The sequence below is a fragment of the Halichoeres trimaculatus genome, unplaced genomic scaffold (assembly GCF_033239565.1).
Source record: "Halichoeres trimaculatus isolate MK-OKI-2021-1 unplaced genomic scaffold, fHalTri1.1 fHalTri1_scaffold_14, whole genome shotgun sequence".
In the NCBI taxonomy this organism is placed as follows: Eukaryota; Metazoa; Chordata; class Actinopteri; order Labriformes; family Labridae; genus Halichoeres; species Halichoeres trimaculatus.
Genome location: NW_027437192.1, coordinates 7,050,336 through 7,072,002, shown reverse-complemented (window position 1 = coordinate 7,072,002; position 21,667 = coordinate 7,050,336). Strand labels below are relative to the sequence as shown.

Genomic DNA, 21,667 nt, shown 5'->3' with positions numbered 1-21,667 from the left:
AAAGGAGTGATGGTATGTGTGTTTTTGTGCAGACTGTGTTTTAGTAACATTACTGTAACAGACTGCTCTTGTTGGAGGTTTAGTACAGCACAGAATGAAGGACTACACCTGCTGCTGTTCAGTTTAAACAAACCGTCAGAGACCTTCAGACAGCCAAAGGGATAAGCAGGGTGAGTGACAGTCTGCAGGGTGAAAACAGGGTCAGCAGACAAGCGGAAAGAGCGCCATCTTCTCTGGGTGGGCTGCGTTTTTCTGTGTTGGAGGTCGTGAAAGGAGGAAGGGGGGGTTCAGTATGTGACAAACAAATTGGTGGGCAGATGTAGTGACAGACCCCCCCTTTGGTCTAGCGCCACATTGGATCCTCTACCCCTCAGACAAAGGCAGCAGAGGATCTCGACATCAGATTAAGCCTGCCTTTTCCTCACTGGGGTCAAAGGTCAAGTGGGCTATTGTCTCTAAGGTCTGTGGACATTAAACAACGTACACGTCCCCCTCCCTTTTCAGAAAGAAGGGGCTGCAATCAAGCAGGGAGGGAGGGGGCGAGGGGCAGGAATGTGTGTGTGATGCTCTCTGAGGCCTCGCTGTCACTCCCCAAACAACAAGGTGAGATATAAAAAAGGGGCGGCCAGTTTGAAGCAGCTGCTCTGAACAACCAGCCGAGCACAAAGGACTGGAATGCGCCGTCTCTATAGCGGCGTACGGAGGCGTTTCAGCGCCGTGTCTAGCTGTGAAAGATTTGCTGCGAGATGGAGAAAAATATTTGCAGGGGCAACAAAGCGGGGTGTAAATCCAGCACAGGATTCAACAGTTCAGTTGTTATCACAGGGGGGGCTACGCTTTCTCTTTTATTTCCTTCTAAATTTTTCACACATGTCCAGAGGAGCGCAGGCCAGAGGGAGAGAATGCTCACACAGGATGGGGAAGAAGCACTCCTAGGTGAATGATTCTCACGTTGAATACTTTCCCTGTTTTAATCCCAACACTTGTCTCCTCTGTTTGCTTTCACTCCAGGACAAAAGTGATGCCTTGTCATCTTGACCTCTGTGTTTGCTCTGTTAAACGCAACCTGTCAGAGGCCTCAGGGTGGAAATCCTCAGTGTGGAGTCAGATGGCAGCAGGCTCAAAGACCCCACGACCAACACACGAGGGAAGTGACTTATTACTCCTGTTTGGTGAGTAAACTTTAGTGACTGATTCACAGACGGTTGTCTTGGCTAAAACTGAGCCTAACATGTGTAAGAAATTTGAGAAGTTAGCAAAATATTGGAAAATGTCACTATTTTAACCTTAATTCAAAGGCTTTCATCTTTGTATTCATCTTATATGTGTTAAAGCCCCTCTTTGCTTACAAGTGTTGTGGCATTCAACTTGCCAAAGCAACCACTGACTCCAGGTCATTCACACAAGTAAATACAGCCAAAGACACTTTTAAAAAATATATATATATAAAAATGTTATAAATTTATACATTTAAAACAACTAAAAGGCAAAAGATAAACTAATACACAGACAAAAAAAAACGAAAAAAGATCATTGGAGGTAGATCATACATTCCCCATAACTGTGGATGAACGCACAGGTGGATTAAAACTGCAGTTCATTGAGTTCTGGCTGCAAAAATATAAGAAAGCACAAAAATAACAAGCCAAAAGAAACTAATTTTATAACATCAACATGTTTACAGCCTGGTTTAAAAAAACAGCTTAGGTCTGACAACTTTATTTATGCAAGGTGAATTTTTTATAACAAATTTTCCGACATAAGGGCATGGCAGACATGACTGGGGGGTTGGCGCCCTATAGCTGTGTGCAAAGAGACTAAAGACTCGCCTCTTTACCTCAACTTCAACTTAACTCAACTCAAACTTTATTTATAGAGCAATGGACAGATTAAAAGCTGCACAAATAACAGGAAACATTACAAAGAAATATGAAAACAAAAGCTCTGTGACACAATTGTATTTAGGACCCAGAAGCAAGTAGTTGGTGATAAACAATGAACAGTCTTTATTGGCAGAAACTTAAAGGCACAGTTCAGAGCAGGGTTTGAATCCGCACACTTAGGAATGAAGGGTGAGTGTCTCTTCAGTAGAGCCACACAGGAGACATTTGGGACAAAGGCTCAGACAGTCTTTGAATGCAGGGAGTTGCGGCTTGAGCGGGGATTGAACCCGTGACCACAGGATCTCTAGACGAGCGTTCTCCTGACTGAGCCACACAGGAGACGTACAGGCAAAGGCTCACGTAGTAGAAGGCCGGCGGGGGTTCAGTAACCAGGCAGACCAGCACGGAGAAGGATTCAGGCGATACTCAGAGTCGAAGACAGGCAGGGATCAGGAACCAGGTAGACCAACACGGATCAGGACAGGCAGGACTCGGCGTCCGAGACAGAAGCAGGATCGACAGCCGGGGACTCAGGCAGACAGGTGAGTGACGAACAGAAGCTTTAGTCGATACCTTGTAGTCAGGCCGAGGGTCAGGCGTAACAGGCAGAAACAGGGACGAAACTTGTAGACAACTGGTAAGCAGTCCGAAGACAGGTCTGAAGTTCTCAGCATGAGCGCGAAGACAGTCTGACAATGACTGTGTGTGGAGCTGGGGCTTATATAGGTGGCCTGATGGCAGCAGATGAGGTGCAGGTGTGAGCAGGAGCACAGGTGAGTGGAGTCAGGCTGATTAGGCTGGAGACAGAGGCTGAGGCTGAGACTGAGGCTGAGACTGTGACAGAACCCCCCCCTCAAGGGACGGCTCCCGACGTCCAAAACATCAACAGGGGCAGGGTGGGTGGGAAGAGTACCTCAGTACTCTTCCGAGGCGGAGTCCTCACGGACAACAGGTGGAATCCCCTCCTCCTCTTCATCCTCTTCCGAATCCTCTGGTGACGGAGGACCAACAGGGGTGACGAGACAGGGTTGCTGTGATGGGCGTCCCTGCCTCCTCAGGGATGGCTGCTCCGGGTGGTCCTCGTGGAACTGCTTAATGAGATCCTTATCGAAGATGTCCCGGGAGGGCACCCATGACCTCTCCTCAGGACCGTATCCCTCCCAATCCACGAGGTACTGCAGGCCTCTCCCTCGCCGACGGGAACGGAGCAGACGGCAGATGGTGAAGGCAGGACCCCCGTCGATAAACCGTGGAGGAGGAGGAGGAGGAACATCAGGAGACAGGGGACTCTCATGGACAGGTTTGATCCGGGAGACATGAAAGGTGGGATGAACCCTCATGGACCGGGGAAGCGTCAACCTCACCGCCGTCGGATTGATGATTCTCTGGATGGGGAAAGGACCCACAAACTTAGGTGCAAGCTTCCTGCTCTCAACTCTAACAGGTAGGTCTCTGGTAGATAACCAAACTTTTTGACCCACCTGATAGGTTGGAGCAGGAGTCCGACGGCGGTTGGCTGAAGAGGAGTAACGGTGGACGGCCTTCTGTAGTGCAGCCCTGGCTCGGGCCCAAGTCCGACGGCAGCGTCTGGCGAAGGCAAGGGCGGACGGGCAGGAGACATCATTGTCCAGAGCCGGAAACAACGGGGGCTGGTAGCCGTACAAACACTGGAATGGGGACAAGCCGGTGGAGGACGAGACCAAGGAGTTATGGGCGTATTCGACCCATAGGAGCTGCTGGGACCAGGTGGATGGGTTCTGGGATACTGTGCACCGAAGAGCTGTCTCCATCTCCTGGTTCATGCGTTCGGTTTGCCCGTTGGACTGAGGGTGGAAGCCAGAAGATAAGCTGGCAGTGGCTCCCAGGAGACGGCAGAATTCTCTCCAAAACGCAGATGAGAATTGAGGCCCACGGTCTGACACCACGTCCAACGGAAGGCCATGGATGCGGAAGACGTGATGGAGGACCAGTTGTGCAGTCTCCTTGGCGGACGGAAGCTTCTGCAGGGGAATGAAGTGGACCATTTTGGAAAACCGGTCTACCACAGTGAGGATGGCCGTATGTCCATCGGAGGTAGGTAGACCGGTGACGAAGTCCAAGGATATGTGGGACCATGGACGATGTGGGATGGGCAGAGGTTGGAGGAGACCGGCAGGAGCCTGACGGGAGGACTTGTGTTGACTGCAGATCTGACAGGCTTTGACGAAGTGCCGAGTGTCCTCCTCCAGCGTGGGCCACCAGAACCTCTGAAGGAGAACCTCCTGTGTGCGTCGTGATCCGGGGTGACAGGTCAGGTTGGATGAGTGGGCCCACTGCAGAACCTCCGACCGTAGAGCTTCGGGAACAAACAGACAGTGAGGAGGACAGGAGCTGGGACCAGCCTGATCTTGGGTTGCGGCTTTGACTCTCTCCTCGATATCCCAAGTGAGGATGGCGACTACGCAAGGAGGAGCTAGGATGGGGGCCTGTTTCTCTGGGCTGTCCTCATCTCGGAGGTATTGGCGGGAAAGGGCATCCGGTTTGGTGTTGCGGGAACCAGGACGGTAGGACAGAGTGAAATTAAACCTGGAGAAGAACAGGGACCACCGGGCTTGACGGGCATTGAGTCTCTTAGCAGTCTTGATGTATTCCAAGTTCTTGTGGTCAGTCCAAACAAGAAACGGCTCCTTAGTTCCCTCCAGCCAGTGCCTCCATTCCTCCAATGCAAGCTTTACCGCCAGAAGCTCACGGTTGCCGATGTCATAGTTCCTCTCAGCTGGGGTCAGTCGACGAGAGAAGAAGGCGCAGGGATGGAGCTTGTGGTCTGAAGGGGAACGCTGGGATAGGACGCCTCCTACTCCCACATCAGAGGCATCTACCTCCACCAAGAACTGAAGGTCTGGGTCAGGCATCTGGAGAATAGGGGCAGTGGTAAACCTCTCTTTCAGAGTACGGAAGGCTGTGTCTGCATCAGGTGACCAGAGGTAAGTTCTCTTGCTGCTTGTTAGAGCGGTGAGGGGAGCAGCGACCGTACTGTAGTTTCTGATGAACCTCCGGTAAAAGTTGGCAAAGCCCAGGAATCTTTGGAGCTGCTTGCGGGACTCAGGAACAGGCCAGGAGGTGACAGCGGAAACTTTGGACGGCTCCATTTGGATGTGGCCCTTAGACACGATGAAGCCCAGGAAGGAGACTGTGGGAGCGTGAAACTCACACTTCTCAGCTTTGACGAAGAGTGAGTTTTCTAAAAGTCTCTGGAGCACAGACTGGACATGATGCACGTGGTCACTGAGGTTCTTGGAGAAGATGAGGATGTCATCGAGGTAGACAAAGACGAACTGGTTCAACATGTCTCGGAGAACATCGTTGACGAGTGCTTGAAAGACGGCTGGGGCATTAGTCAGTCCGAATGGCATTACGAGGTATTCATAATGTCCGATGGGTGTATTGAACGCCGTCTTCCATTCGTCTCCTTCCCTGATGCGGACGAGGTGGTAGGCGTTGCGAAGATCCAGCTTAGTGAAGACCGTAGCTCCCTGTAGTAGCTCGAAGGCAGAAGAGATGAGAGGCAGGGGGTAGCGGTTCTTCACAGTGATGTCGTTGAGCCCTCGATAATCAATACAAGGCCTCAGGGAGCGGTCCTTCTTCTCCACGAAGAAGAATCCTGCGCCAGCAGGTGAGGAAGAAGGACGGATGATGCCCGCAGACAGGGAATTATTAATGTAGTCCTCCATGGCCTTCCGTTCTGGTGCAGAGAGGGAATATAATCTTCCCTTGGGGGGAGTGGTGCCCGGGAGAAGGTCAATGGCACAATCATAGGGTCGATGTGGTGGCAGAGATGTGGCGTTGGCCTTGCTAAACACAGCACTGAAATCGTGATACTCAGGGGGCACCCTTGAGAGTTCAGGCTGGACCTTGGTGCAGACAGGGGGGTGCGGAGACATGGCATCTTTCAGGCAGGTGAGATGACATGCAGTTCCCCAACCACGGATAGAGCCAGTGGACCAGTCTATGACAGGGTTATGTCGTCGAAGCCAGGGGTAGCCGAGGACCAGCGGCATGTCAGGATGCTCGAGTACGTGAAACTGGATAGTCTCTTTATGGTTGCCTGAGATGAGCATGGTAACAGGAGCTGTCTGATGAGTGATAAGTCCCATCAGATGGCCATCCAGAGCTTTGGCTGGAATTGGTTGATGGAGAGGAACCAGACTTAGTCCAAGTTGCTCTACGACTCTCTTGCTGATGAGACTGGAGTCTGAACCAGAGTCGATGAGGGTGGCCAGGGTCTGGGGTCCGTCAGGCAGGAGCAGGCGTGCAGAAGGGGAAGGACGAAGAACCTGAGGAGTCTGGAGGGAAGAGCTCACTCGTATCTCCTCTCTTACGAGTGAGCTCTGTCTTTTAACGGGCAGTCTTTTACAAAGTGTCCTTGCCCACCACAATACAAGCAGAGCTGCGAGGAGATCCGTCGTCCTCTTTCAGCAGGGGTAAGGGAGGTGCGACCCAGCTGCATAGGTTCGGGATCCCCTGCCATCATAGAGGGAGACTGTCGGAGTGGATTCTTGGGTTGTGGACTGGAAGTGGGCAGATGAGTCGGTGTCTGACTCTTTGCTCCTCTTCTGGCCCTGATGCGGAGGTCAATCCGAGTGGCAAGGTCAATGATGCCGTCCAGGGATGAAGGGAGTTCATACGGGACCAGTCCGTCTTTAATGTAGTCTGCCAATCCATGAACAAAGGCATCAATCTGGGCCTGAGAGTTCCACCCACTGCGGCTGGCTTGGGTGCGGAAGTCGATGGAGTAGTCTGCCACTGTCCGTCGACCCTGTTGGTGCCTCAGGAGACCTGCCGCTACCCCGGCTCTGTCTGGATTCTGGCCAAACACCTTCCGAAGTTCAGTGGTGAAGGTGAGGAAACTGGAACAGGCAGGAGAGTGACGATCCCACTCAGCAGTTCCCCAAAGCCTTGCACGCCCCGTCAGATGATTGATGGTAAAGGCTACTTTGGCAGCTTCAGAGGAGAACGTGCGAGGCTGGAGAGCGAAGAGCAGGGTGCAGTTTGTAATGAAGGCAGCACAGGTCTCCGGATCTCCATCATAACGTTCAGGAGATCCCACTCGTGGTTCAGGACTGTCGGGCAGAGCAGGAGGTTGAGTGATCGGCGCAGGATCGGAAGCTGGTGGTGGAGCATGAAGTCGGGAAGCAAGCTCCGTAACTGTCCGGGTGAGGGTATCCACAGCACCCTGAAGGTGGCTGACAGAAGTGGTGATCAACCCTTCCTGATGAGCCAACACTTCTTCAACTCTTTCCAATCTGTCCATTGCCGAGGGTGTGCTACTCGCTGGGTCCATCTTCTGGTCAGACTGTACTGACACAATTGTATTTAGGACCCAGAAGCAAGTAGTTGGTGATAAACAATGAACAGTCTTTATTGGCAGAAACTTAAAGGCACAGTTCAGAGCAGGGTTTGAATCCGCACACTTAGGAATGAAGGGTGAGTGTCTCTTCAGTAGAGCCACACAGGAGACATTTGGGACAAAGGCTCAGACAGTCTTTGAATGCAGGGAGTTGCGGCTTGAGCGGGGATTGAACCCGTGACCACAGGATCTCTAGACGAGCGTTCTCCTGACTGAGCCACACAGGAGACGTACAGGCAAAGGCTCACGTAGTAGAAGGCCGGCGGGGGTTCAGTAACCAGGCAGACCAGCACGGAGAAGGATTCAGGCGATACTCAGAGTCGAAGACAGGCAGGGATCAGGAACCAGGTAGACCAACACGGATCAGGACAGGCAGGACTCGGCGTCCGAGACAGAAGCAGGATCGACAGCCGGGGACTCAGGCAGACAGGTGAGTGACGAACAGAAGCTTTAGTCGATACCTTGTAGTCAGGCCGAGGGTCAGGCGTAACAGGCAGAAACAGGGACGAAACTTGTAGACAACTGGTAAGCAGTCCGAAGACAGGTCTGAAGTTCTCAGCATGAGCGCGAAGACAGTCTGACAATGACTGTGTGTGGAGCTGGGGCTTATATAGGTGGCCTGATGGCAGCAGATGAGGTGCAGGTGTGAGCAGGAGCACAGGTGAGTGGAGTCAGGCTGATTAGGCTGGAGACAGAGGCTGAGGCTGAGACTGAGGCTGAGACTGTGACACTCTGTCACCCTCAGTTTTGAGTCTGGTTTTAGGGGTGACCAGATGCAACTGACCAGTCGATCTCAATGTCCTGGCAGGGGCATGAGGATGAAGAAGTTAGACCAGGTACTCAGGGGTAAGGCCATTTAAGAGCTCTAAAAACAAACAATAAAATTTTAAAATCTATTTTAAAAGCAACTGGGAGCCAGTGCAGCGAAGCTAAGACTCGGGAAATGTGGTCCCGCTTGTGTTTCCTAGTTAGGAGTGGGGCAGCTGCTTTTTGAACCAGTTGCAGGCGATGTAGAAGAGAGTTCCCCAGTCCAAAATACAGGGAGTTAGAATAATCCAGTCTCGAGTTGATAAAAGCATGGATCATAGTCTCAAAGTCTCGAAATGGCAGGTACCCCCTTACTTTCACTAAAATCCTCAAAGGATAAAAGCTGTTTTTGACGACTAAGCAAATCTGGCGGTCAAATTTCATCCTATTGTCAGAAATTACTCCAACCTAACTCAAACAAAGCAAGGTTAAGTTTTGCTTTTCCATTGCAGTACTGTTGGCGATGAGCTTCAAACTTTGCATTAGAAATGAATGGGTGATGTCACAGAGAACACATCCACGTATTGAGAGTGTGTCATGCTTTCTGCGCGATGGTGAAACGCGGAAACCAGACACACGTAATCTGGCAACAGAATGTGTGAGGCTTTTATGTAGAGCTGCACGATTTGGGGAAAAGGTGCGATTTGCGATTAGGTGGACAATATTGCGATTGCGATTGTGCTTGCGATTTAATAAAAAAAGTTGTGTCATGATGAGTCTACAGGCTTGCTTGGTTATCATGGAGAAAAATCTGAATTGCATGTGCTTACATTGCGATTGCGATATCCTCTTTTGCGATAACATAATTGCGTGTGCTGACATTGCGATTGCGATTGCGATTGCGATTGCGATAATCGTGCAGCCCTACTTTTATGCTTATTAACACCCTGCGCAGCGTCTGTTGGTGTGCATTCCCAAACTGCAAGGGGCGGTGTATCACAAATCTACGTCTACTGGAGGACTTAATGAGAATTGAAGAAGCTTGCTTTTGTTTACAACATAACATATCTGTCCCGGAGATTTTGCCAGGTTGTTTTTAACGATTTGTCTTGAGAGTGGCCGCAATTTAATGCCATGCATGATTTGCCACTTGGTTATCAAAGTGATCTCTGTGTGAAGAGTCATAAAGATGCCTGTATTTCTGCACTTCAACTACTTGGAGATCCCGTTCTCCCGCCATCTCGTCCACCCGTCTCCATTCGGCAGGTTAGAAATTTTCGAGTGTGTGTGACGCAGAAATTTTCCGCTAGAAAGAGGGGGTGTAGGTGCAAAAATGACGTCATTTGTCCGCACTAAGCCACATGGACACACGTCAAACATAAATCAGCCTTTAAACAGTCTATTGTTTGAAGGATACCCTTACATCTTGTATTATTCAAGTCTTTGGGCACACACAACAAGCCAATGAAGTCAGTGCTCCGTGCTAACTGAGCATCATCAACTTTAGCAACTGATTTCTGGGGGCCAGGGTTTGAAGTCAAGCAATGGTGGTTGTTCAACTGAAATTTCATGAATCCAGAAACAAATGGGTAAACAGACTTGTACTTAACTGTCACTTTTAGTCTTTCTTACCACCCAAAGCATTGGTACACTTCTTGTCACAGTCGCCCGTTCACGCCACATTCAACACTTGCAGACCAAGATGCTCTAGGAGACCATCAGTGTTTACTAATTCCATTCATACCCATGCTCACACTTCCCATCAAGGATAAGCTGAAGTTAAAAGGTGAAGATTTGAAAATGAGCTCAAGACAGAGAGAAAGGGCAGAGAAAGGGGAGAAAACAGTGTAGTGGCAGTGAAATGAGCTGGTGTGTGTGTCGGCTCCTTGTTCCTGCAGCAGAGCCCCATCACTCACAGTTTTTTGGCAGCAGAACAAACCGAGCAGAGTTACTTTCTAGCGGGTGTTCCTCTCTTCTCCTCTCCGCAGCTTTTTACTGTCACACTGGGATCTAAATGATGAGGACACGCAGAACATGCAGATGTTTGCAATATCTCTAATATGAACTCTCTTGTGCGGACGCACCTGGCTCTGATTTGTCTGAGATAGAGAGTGTAGCGTGTGCACTTGACATCGGTTTTATGTGTGCAGAAAGATACTTAAAGGAAACAGAGAGGAGGAGGGGGAGAGGGAGGAAAGGGGGTTGTAAGTAAAAACAGAGCAACTGTCGCTCACACGGCCGACACAGAATGATAATCAGGGCCCCGGCTGCTTTTGTACACGAGCAGCTTTGGTTTTGGGTGACAGCGCTGGTAGTGTTTTTTTACAGTCAGTCTGCAGTTGGAAATAAAAACCAGACGGGGAGCGCTCTGCAGCCAGAATCAGCCCCCCTGGTAATTAAAAGTGCCTGCTGAGAGCTCTTTACTACACGCAGCCAGATCACTGATCATCACTGGCCGATCACATCAAAAGGAAATGACACAGGACACACCGAGAGCCATTAGTGAGTCCATTTCCCCAAAAAGATCACAGGCTCTCATTGGGCAGCTGATTATCCACACATTGTCTGTTATTACTCCAGTTTCTGCCAAACAGAGACGCTACGAAAACACTCTTTGTACGGCTTTTAAAAGATTCTTCAGTCAACTAAAGATAAAAATTCTAACAGTATTTAAAGTCACAATAATCTGACATGTAAGGTCATTAAATGTAACAATTTATCCATAGTTTGAATTTTCCTTGTTTTTATGATTTTGTGTAAACAGTGACCCCTGTGGCCACATGTGGTAACTGCAGGAGTAAGACCACATTTCTTACTCCACTGTCAAAAATCCTCTCACAGAAAAGGTTAAACTTTTGAGTGTTTTTGCAGAAAGTTTTAAGTTTTTTTCATGATTATCAAAATGCCCTTCAACCCTTTGAATAAAGCTCCAACCTGACTTACTCCCCCATGATCAATAGAGTCATTCTTACCACAACGCAAGTGAGTCATCAAACTCAAACAGGACTGTTTTACAGACTTCCTGAAAAGTCAACCTTTCTGAGATGAAAGATTTTTACGAGACAAACTGCACTTTATGAGTTTTTCCGACATTTAATGTAAAATATGAGAATGTAGCCTAAAGCAGGTGCAGCTGTTCGATCAGTAAAAAAGTGAAATATTCCATTAATGTTCATTTTGTCATGTGATACCAACCAAACCATCTGCAAGAGAACAGAACAGAGGAGAGAGAAGAACTGGTATCCTCATACTATTAGTTGTTTGTTGGTAGTGTTATTGTACTGACATATGTTGGGGGTTTTTTCACTAAAAAGGGTGTAATGTTGGGATTTCACCAAAATATGATGTGGGCAGTGTCACAAAATGTGGCTAATTGGTCAAAGTAAAAAAAAATGGATGTATCTTGGGTCTGAGAGGCAGTAATGAAATATCCACTTATGTAGACGCTGAGTCTTAAGAGGTTAAAGTATCAAAAATCAACATCTCAGTATGAACATTTACAGAAAATCATTTGATTCATGGAGGGCGTTAAGACAGATTGAAGACATAGATATAACAGATCATGAGCCATGGGCTACGCGCCGCCCTATTGTGGCTGCCTGTTACAGCAGCTCTCTCTTCTTTGTCTGTTTCTTGTATTTTTTCACCTTTTTTTTGTCATTTTTGCATTTGGAGTGGATCATTACTTTATATGGTTCATTTGTTGGTCATGTACACCAAACTGGTTTTGTCTTCAGTGATATTTTTACTATTTTTGCTCCTGTGTTTGTCTGGAGATCCTACATGTAACCATGGCTGCATTATTTACATGTGAAATCAGCAGTTAGCAGCCTGTAGCATGTCAATGCTAACTGGTGCAAGGCCCAATGTTTCCCCACAAGGTGAGGAGAAGGGGGTGAGGACGCTGGTTCTCAGGTGTGAGCTAAGAAGTGACTACACTGACCTGTCCTTCCATCCATTGTTATTGGGAACAAAGGATCTATCTCCAATAAGATGGACAAGCTAGCCATGCTAACCCAGCAACAGAGGGAATACCAGAAGGCAGAGTAGCCTCATGCTATTCACAGACATGGCTAACAGAGCTAACATCAGACACCAACACCACACTGGAAGAACTGCACCTGCTGTGAGCAGACAGGATCCAGGAGACAGAGACTGAACAGACTGCTGAAGGAGCTCAGTCCTGGACCCTGTGGAGGTGGAGGCTGGCTGAACTGGAGAATGATGGACAAGCTGTCAGCATCTATTTTTTTTTTGGACCTTTTTGCACTTTCTGTACACTTTCTTATTATGTTTTCTTGATTGCTGCTGTGACTCCTCCTGAATTTCCCCACGGGGATAAATAAAGTATTTTCTATTCTATTCTATGAGTTGAAGGTTAGTTCTCAAAATGAGGTCTAACTCCTGCATGGACAGATGTTTCTTCCCCTTAAAGCTGTTAAAAAGTTTAGCACAAAAAAATTACATTGAAAAAAATCAGTTGCTCTGCTGTTTATCGTAGTAGCAGTTGTAAAACACAGTTAGAAAATACAACTAAATCGAAAATAAGCTGTAAAAATTAAACATTAAGGTGGTTATGCATAAGAGAATCCTGACAGGGTGAGCAGGACCCTGATTTGAATCAGAATGACCCTACACATCCTGTAAGGAGCTTAAGACTTCAAAAAATTGTTCTTGTGATTCCACTGTATCAGATCCTTATCAGCATAATTTAATAACAAATGAACAATAAACTCAGCTTTTAGCCTTTTTATTAGTTACAAACTTTATCTGTGTGGACATTCCTATTGAAGGTGATTTTAGAGAAAGAGAACAGGATTTCTTCTGGAATATTTATGTTGACATTTCTGTCCTCATTTAGCTCTTTTCTTTTGGCTCTGCAGTTTTAACCGTTAATGAGGCAAATGTCACAAATTCCAACATTTACTTATCTAGCATTTTTGCCACCGTGTCAACAGGCAGAGTCGAAATGTGCTGTTTTCTTTTTCTGCAGATTGATTTGATATAATGTGTGATCAGGCTGTGTCTGGTTGAGGATAATCTATAGGGGCTTTCCAATCAAAACCAAGAACCCGGGTTAAGTAATAGAGCAAACAAGACAAGGAGATAAGTCACCCTCTCTGCCTCTCTTCAGTATGAGACTTCAGATCGTTTGTGAAGACTGCTCATTTTTACACACCTTGTTAAATGAGTTACAGGTGCAATCAGCAGGACAACACACACTTTCAGACCTCTGCACAGACCTCCTGCTTACTGTAATTTATTCCCCTTAAAGAAACGTGGGGCTGTCTGGGCAGACAGGGTGGGGGGCGGCGAAGTCTTTGGGTCAATAAAAATCAAAAAAGCAGTTATTGACTTTGAAGCCCTTTGCCGTTTGAGGGAAACCCAAAACCGGGCCAATTGTGGCGAGTGGCCACGTTTGAGTCCAGAGAGGAAATGCAGTGTGACACTAACAGGCCGGAGGAGGAAGTGTTGATGGACTGAATTAAACAAGGAGGGGGGAGGTGGAGGGGTCTGTGGGGGCATGACACTAATGTTTTCCATTGACAGGACGGAAAAGCCCTGCTGCTATGCCACACACACACACACACACACACACACACACACACACACACACACACACACACACACACACACACACACACACACACACACACATATAAATTCATGCATTTATTCACAGGGAGTCAGCAGCAGCAGCAGGGCCACTTTCCCATGCATACTTCACTGAAAACATTCACAAACTTTTGTTTTCAGCTCAAATTCAAAACAAAGATCCGTCCAATCAGCATTCATCCACAAATCTTAAGTGAGTGGTTTGATTAAAGTGTAAAAAATTAGAGAAAACATTTTTCAAAGAAGATTTAATTTCAGTGCAGACGTACACAAGCTGTCTGTTTCCAATTACAGCATTTTAAGCAGTTTGAGGAAACCTGGTCACTTCAAGAGGAAATATCTGACATGTCAGGGATGTAATAGAGGAGCATTGTACTTTGTAAAAACAGCTGGATCTGGATTTTATCTGCAATCAGAGAAATGCAGCAGCAGAAGCAAAAATAGCTGTTGAGGTGGATGAGAAAACAAGCAGATAGAAACAAACCGGTGAACTAAGACTGCCTGTGAGAGGCGCTTCCTTCTTGTTGTTGTCTGCATCTTCTGGCAGTGACCATTGATGTATAGAAACACTGGCAGCACACCAGCTTCCCTAAAGTGAAGCCAAATTATTAGAGCACCTCTTGGTGGCTGGTTCCTGTGTAGGTCAAACTGTTTTCAGCAGTAAAGCGGTAAATCAATACGGCCCTAGCATATGGGAATAACCTATATTGGCGCTGATGATCTAATTTTAAAGTGTGGAGTACGATCCGGCATACATCTAGAATGGAGAGTTTTTCAAGATCACCTCTTTAAAATCAGACTTTAGAAGAGTTTAATTTTTTTCTTTTTTCGTGTAAAGTTTGTGGCAGTTTTTTTAAGGGGAAGAATAATTCTCCTCATGAGCTTCTATTGACGGCCTGATCCTCGTAGAGTTTTTTGCTGAACATTCGTTGGTCGAATATTTTTTGTTGCTCTCAGCTTTTGTCAGTGTGGGCCTGTTCTGATCTGTAAGCCACCTTTCATATATCAGGATTTGGAGGCACATGAGCACGGGAGAGGTCGACTTTATGAGCATTAACAACAAGTCAGACAGACCTCCCACCTCGCCCGCATTCATCTCGTACAGCAGGTTTTTTCCTCCTGCTCCAGGACTCTCCAGGACTCTCCAGGCCTTGATAAGGCTGTCAATCAGCCGCACATTTCTGTTGGTCGGCCTGGAAGTAGCAGAGGCATTTATTTATTTATTTATTTATTTATTTATTTATTTATTTATTTGAGATAATCAGAAAATAGTCTGTAAAAACCGTATGAATAAAAATAACTGGGATGAGTAAAAGGAGAAAGAAAAAAAGAAGTCAAACATAAAAACAGAACTGAAAGAAAAAAGGGGAAAATGGAAGAAAGCATTAAATATTGAAGCCCAGAAAATTTGTAATAAAGAAAGTAAAAAAAAAAAAAGAAAAGAAAAGAGCAAAAGCAGGACTAAATATAGAATAAAAGAAAGATAAAAGAAAAAAAGAAATAGAAATAGTAAAGACAGACAAGTATAAGTATAAAGAATGAACTAAAAGAAGAGAAAAACACTATAGACAATCAAAAGAAAAAGAAAGAAGCAAAAAAATATGGAAGATTCAGAGAAAAGAAAATCTAGAAATAGAATGACAAGTAAGCATCAAAAGACAGACATGGAAAAAAATAAAGAGAGTTTAAGTGTCATTAAAAGACTTTTTTTTTTACATATTGAGTCACACACTTCTTTCTAAATTTTTCTCCAATTTTTTTTTTTTTTTTTTTTTTTTTTTTTTTTTTTTAAGAAATCCAGATTAAAATCTCATGGCCTGTTTTTGAACACAGAACAAAAAATAAGCTTACTTTCATTTAGGATGTTTTATGATAACGACATGATTTTATTATCTTTACACATCACAAAATTTACTGTATTGGCATGTTGTTAATTCCTGAAGTTCATCTGTTTTAAAAAAAAAAGTTACAAAAAAAGGAGGTAAATTTAAAAAAAAAAACCTTAGAGTGAAATTCTGTGTTGTTTTAGTTATAAAGCGTGTTTTTCGTTGGGGCACGCGGGGTCTGAATAAAACCACCGTCATCCTCCCGACAGGATCAGAGCGATGTGGCGGCTGTGACCTCGGCTCCCCTCCTTCACCTTTAGGTGTTGATTGCTTTTAGAGCCCTAAGTCTAGATTGAGGGCTTTTCCCATGGAGATTAGACGATCTGGCTTAAAGCTGTTTCAACAGGTCGCTTGTGAGGGGTCAAAGGTCAATTACATAGTAGTGCCTAATGGTAGCAAATAACGTCAATCACCTTAAACGGACCAGCGGCGAGACTTGTGCCTGACTTTGGGCTGGAATGTGGAGAATCCAGAGGTTAAGCTGGTCTGGACACACACACACACACTCACACACACACACACACACACACACACACACACACACACACACACACAGTTCCTAGAGGCTGGCTAAGCTCACTCATCATCAGTTCCTTTGCGGGGTTATCAATCTCACAATGACCTCATTTCACAGTAACAACATTCAAACCTGTGATCCAGCTTAAATGAATCACGCCTCCGGATGTGAATAAAGTCTGTAAAATATATAATATTTTTGTAAGAAGAAAATACTTACTGTAATGTATTGAACGTGATGAGATTACAGTATAGAAAAACAGTTTGAAAGTTATCCTATGGTGGCTGAAAAGGGCCAATAGGCTGCAACATCCCAGATGATATCTATAGGGCTAAACAGGTAACAGATAAAGATATTGTGCAATTTTTTTTTTTAAATAAAATAATTTCAAACTTCTGTGGTCATTTTTGACACTTACCTCCTGCTTTTGGACAGATATCAAACAAGGAGAATATCTTTCAACCTCCCAACTCCCAAGATTTTATGTTCGCTGCTCGCAAGACACTTAAAATGAGGCGGAAATTAAATCCGAACAAATGAACAGGAGAAAATCTCCAACTAATTCTTCTTTATCTATAGGGGGCTCCAAATTTAACACAATCTGAAGCCAAAATGATAAGTATTTTGAGTGCATCAGAGCCTGAGTCTGCTGTAGATCTGAATCCAGTGTTGGGTTTTATGACCTGTGCTGCTGTCGGCCACCAGAGGGAGCTCCAAAACTCTTCAGTTCTCCCTTATGCTGCTGCTTCTCGGCCCATTTTTTAGATAATGTTTGGTAGCGAAAAAGAGAGTGCAGTGACCAGAAACAGTGATGGGTGGTTGGTAAAGAAAAAAATATGATTCCAGGACGAATAATTCCTTAAAACTCTGTAAAACCAGCGCTCTTATTTTAGTGCTCTTGAAGACTCCATAACTCCTCATTAATTTAAGCTAGCAAACGGTTCCTTAAAGGAGAAAGACAAGTTTTACAGCAATCTCTGTGGTATTACAGTCCTGCATAGGGATCCACATGCAACAACCATAGACAACAACATAGTCCCCGTGACATCACCCATCTGTTTCTGAAAGGGACTTTTGAAGCAGGTCGTTGACAGAGGCCATATTGGAAATGGGGCGGGCTTTGAGCCTCCTTAGTAACAGTTATAGGGTGACTATCTCAATCAGCTGAACTGCGCCTCTAATTGGGTGAACTTGCTGAAAATAGTTTTTTGTTTTTTGTTTTTTTTTGTTTTTTGTTTTTTTTGGGGGGGTCCTGAAACTGTCCCGATTTTAGCTCTTTCTGCATTGCTTCAAATTTTTGAACCAGAGGCTGCTGCTTGATATCCTCTTGTAACAACTTTCAAAGCTTTTTGTCATTACTGTTCTCAATACCGTAAATCTCCTACCATTTGGGCAAGCAAAAAAAAAAAAAATTAACGCTTCCTGGTAGAAGAGAAGATTAGCTTCCCTAGCACAATTTCAGATTCTTTAAAGTCAAAATAACAAAGAAAACCATCAAAAAAGGTCCAGGTTGGCTGTACGATACTTGATTGAAACAGAAAAAAAAATGGTTAGGGACTTTATTAACATGTCTAAAACTCAAAGATCTCGAACAAACAGAGTTGACAGGATTCGTAGAAGAAAGAAGTTGGAGAAAAGTATCAGAAAAAAATATTTATACACTTGTTTTCACATTGTTGAGATCACTTAAATGTCTCTCTTCCACACTCTTCTTCCTCCTCTTCTTCTGTTTCTCATCTCCTCCAAAGCTGGGATGAAATCTTGGTGCCTGTATGACGTCCTGTGAATGCAAACTCTGTCAGCGCAAGCTCGGCCCTCCAAATTAAAGCTCTGTTGATCTGTTCGCGCCGTCTCAGATTGGCTCGGTTAATTAATGAGTCTGCCCGGGGCACACAAACACATGACGATGCAGCGTATCCATGGAAACAAAGGTGACTCATACCCTAAACGAAGCACTCACCTGGTCGCCTGTGCTGTCGGTGCCAAATGTGGCTTCAGTGTAACTCATACTGACAGAGAGTGATGAGTTCATCATGTTTTCAGGGCAAACTGCTGAGGAGTTAAACTCAATACACTACATTTTCCACTGTTAATCAGTGCAGACAGAGCATGTAATCACCTGTAATGCTTACTTTAAGTATCAAAAGTCTCAGGAATCTATTTCTGAAGCTTTGGAATCAAATCTAATCAGATCTCTGTATTCTCTAACATCTTTCAGAGAGCCATACTGGTGCAGTATACTCCTTGCAATGTGGCCCAGCTCCCAGTGTTTGTGTTTGCAGGTGTCTCATTTTGTTTCCATGCCACCCTCACCCTGAAAACTCCTCCTCAGTGAACAGCACGCTGTAATCAGGCCGCTTTATGGCAGCCAATCTGCCATTCACCACTCAGCAAGATTGATGACGCCTGTCCCGACTGACTGACACCCAGAGCAAGACGCCGCTGCCCAACATGCACTGCACACCCATAAACCTCAGTCCATGTGGCTGCAGACAAACAAGCAAATGTGTCCATAAATTCTTACTTCTTTAAGAAATTTGGAGGAAGTGAGGAAGAAACAAGTGTGATCAAACAGCTGGAATCTGGTGCAGCCATGTTGCCCTTTTGACCCTCTGACCAGACTCCCTACATCAACCAGACACAATGTATTCTCCCATGAATGCAGTGTTAACCGCCACAGGCTCCCATTGACACTCAAACGGAAGTATTTTTACGGCCTCCAAGCACCAGTGAACAAGTTTAAAGCAGTGTAATTGCAGCGTGGACCTGATTGGCAGCTCTGTGAATGTGTCTTAGTGGGGAAGAGGCCACAGGCTGTTAACTGCAGTGAGGTGCTAACAAGGGAGAAGGTTAATGAGCTAAACTCTGCGGTGCCAGGACAGCTTTCAAGCTAGGATTCATTTCTTTAAACGGACTGGTAAAGGCTTCTTATGAGAGGTACGGAAGCTCAGAAGCGCAAACACTAAGATATAATTATTTCTTTTTCATACTCCATGTTCTCCATTAGGGGGCGATATGGCAAAAATATGTCAGGAGTTTTTTTATGACAGGATTAGGATCATCCATCAGGATTGGGAACCATGTGTTTTAAAATCCACCTGTGACATTGCAAACTTTACCCAACCACACCATGAGCTGCAGATGCTTCCTTGGTACAGTAGTGACAGGAAATGAGGTAATGAGGGCCTCTCAGGGAGTGAACAGCATGCCAAGAGGAGCACTGACCCATAACAACCCAGACAGGTCCACTGAACTTTAAAGGTGAATTGGATCAGGGCCACTCAGCCAAAAAAAACCTGATGAGGGCTTAGCAGCGGCAGTGAAAGCGACCTAATGAGTGAGGAGTAATCAACACTATTACCAGACCCTCTCACAAGTCTAAGCCAGATCCAGCACAGCAGGTTGTAATGTGGTTTACAGCCAAACTACAGGCTGATTCACTGAGAGGGGGAGTAATCAGACTACTAATGAATAGCTTGAGTATAAATCTTTGCCGGGAAAAAGGGCTTTGATTCAGAAGCTGACGTGAAGTTTTGCCAGATCTGGAACCAAACTGATGACCTCATTGTATTTCAGTGGCTGAGGACGTCCGGCAACATCCCTGAAAAATGGAGGTGAAACGCTGATTATGAATTATAAAAACTGTTTTTTGCATCTCTTGGTGACACATAGAGCCAGGAACTGTTGTGCAGATGAAAACATTCAATAGTTTTGCAAGTTTTCATCCCTGTTGTTGCATGAATTTCAACTTTTTGTTTACAAGATTCATTAAGGAGGAAGTTTATCATAGATTTGATAATACTTTCCTGTCATCTGACGGCAAGAACTGTGGGCTGACTCTTAATAAGTAAAATCCTATGACTACATGTGTCGAGAAATTCATCCCAAGCTGCAGGAATCAAGTGACCTATTTGGCCTCTGGGGGACAGAAAGCTTTAAATTTCCAAAATGTGAAACATCTGTTAGACAGCCTTCATAATATTTGTGATAGTATTATTAAGTTGAAAAAAACTATATCAAATTAAATGCCTTAACACCAAGCCAAAATCTAAGAACTGAAGTTCCACATGTGGCCACTAGATGCTTGCTCCTAGAGTGAGTCAATCCCCATTTAGTTGCATTTTAAAATAACCAACTTATTTAGAAAATTTGTAAAACATGAAAAAGTTTTAGTTTCTGACTGACTACTACTTTAGTTTCTGACTGACTACTATTATTTTCAAATGGATTTCAATCACTTTTTTTAAGTGTCATGAAAATAAAGTTTTAGGTTTTAAATATTTGAACACCTAAATTTACAGAAGGACAAACTTGTGTTAGGATGGGTTCTGAATTAGGTACTTTTGTAGGTACCCAGTGGTGGACTGGGACTAGTAAACAGCCCAGGACTTTGACCCGGCCCATGTCAGAAGACCGGCAGTTCTGGCCGTCAGCTGACTGGCAGCACCGGCCAGTCTGGTTTTCTCCAGAACATCAAGATGACCAGTGCGCCCCTGACACGCTCCGACCACCGGCCAGTTAGGGTCTGAAATAGACTGGCCGTTCGGGAGTAGTCAAGAATTTCTCGATGGACAGCCCGCCCCTGTCCATCAGTGCAGAATACAGATTACGCAATCTTCAAATCCTCCAACAATGCTGCCTGGCACTGTGCCCCATTCGAGCAGCGTGATTGACAGGCGACTCTGCCACAGCCTGATCCGCCCCCTCTCTCCCATCGCCCATCGGCCCATCAGCCAATCAACCAATCGGCCCACCGGGGAAATCCCCGGTATCCCTGTACCCCAGTCTGCCCTTGTAGGTACCGACAGAATTCTGTCAAAAGTACTGGGTACAGATTCACATAAAACCAAAAGGTACCATGTTTAGGTACCTAAGCGCATCCTTGTGACTGTGAGTTACTGGAAGAGTAGGCGATTTTGCATGCTGGACATGAACACAGCATGGCAAGATTAAATGTTGAAGAGTAAATATAGGCTTTTAAACTGAAAAAAAAGAGATTTTATTAATCAACATATTGTTATTTTTTAACCACATAAACGCAGAAAAGTGCCAAAAATTGGTACCATTGAGTGGCCAGGTACCGGGGCATCAGGATTGTGTTGTTTCAAATGTGAAAGGTACCCATCCCTACACTTATGAGAAATTAAAATCACTTGACATTAACTTAAGATCATTTAATCTTGGAAACACACTGTGAGAAACTTAAAAAGCTGTGAGTCCAACATATTTCTCATGTTTTCATGAACAGGAGCTGAGAAACCAAAAGCTTTCCCCTGAACTCGTGTATTAATCTCTATATTAATCTCCAGGACTGTATGTACCGTATGCTGTATTGTTGGCAGGCAGGTACTCACGTCTCCAGGCCTCCGGCAACAAACAGAGTTCAAAAGTTTAAACCCGAGCAGGTCCGTTTGTCGGGACGCTTTAAGCGACTTACCGACTTATGGAGCCATAATCCTTTGTGTGTAACTGATTTAATGAACAAAGTAAAAACAGAGGTTTGATCTTCTAATCCCTTAAATACTACAAGCTACTTGAAATACTGGTGTGCTGCTTTTCTTTCCCCTTGATGTTGATCAGGGCCGTAAATCACAGGTTGTAAGATTCTGACTTATCGATCCTACAGAGCAGA

The 21,667-nt window shown here is 45.3% G+C and overlaps 1 protein-coding gene across 1 annotated transcript in view; it reads left to right on the top strand.

The window, feature by feature from the left end:
- The first annotated feature begins 1,024 nt into the window (after positions 1 to 1,024).
- Positions 1,025 to 21,667, top strand: part of LOC141802925 (G1/S-specific cyclin-E2-like) — a 35,214-nt gene continuing 14,571 nt past the window's right edge. Inside the window, exon 1 of the mRNA XM_074686743.1 lies at positions 1,025 to 1,172. The gene's annotated coding sequence lies outside the window, so the exon portion shown is untranslated. The remainder of the gene's footprint in view (positions 1,173 to 21,667) is intronic.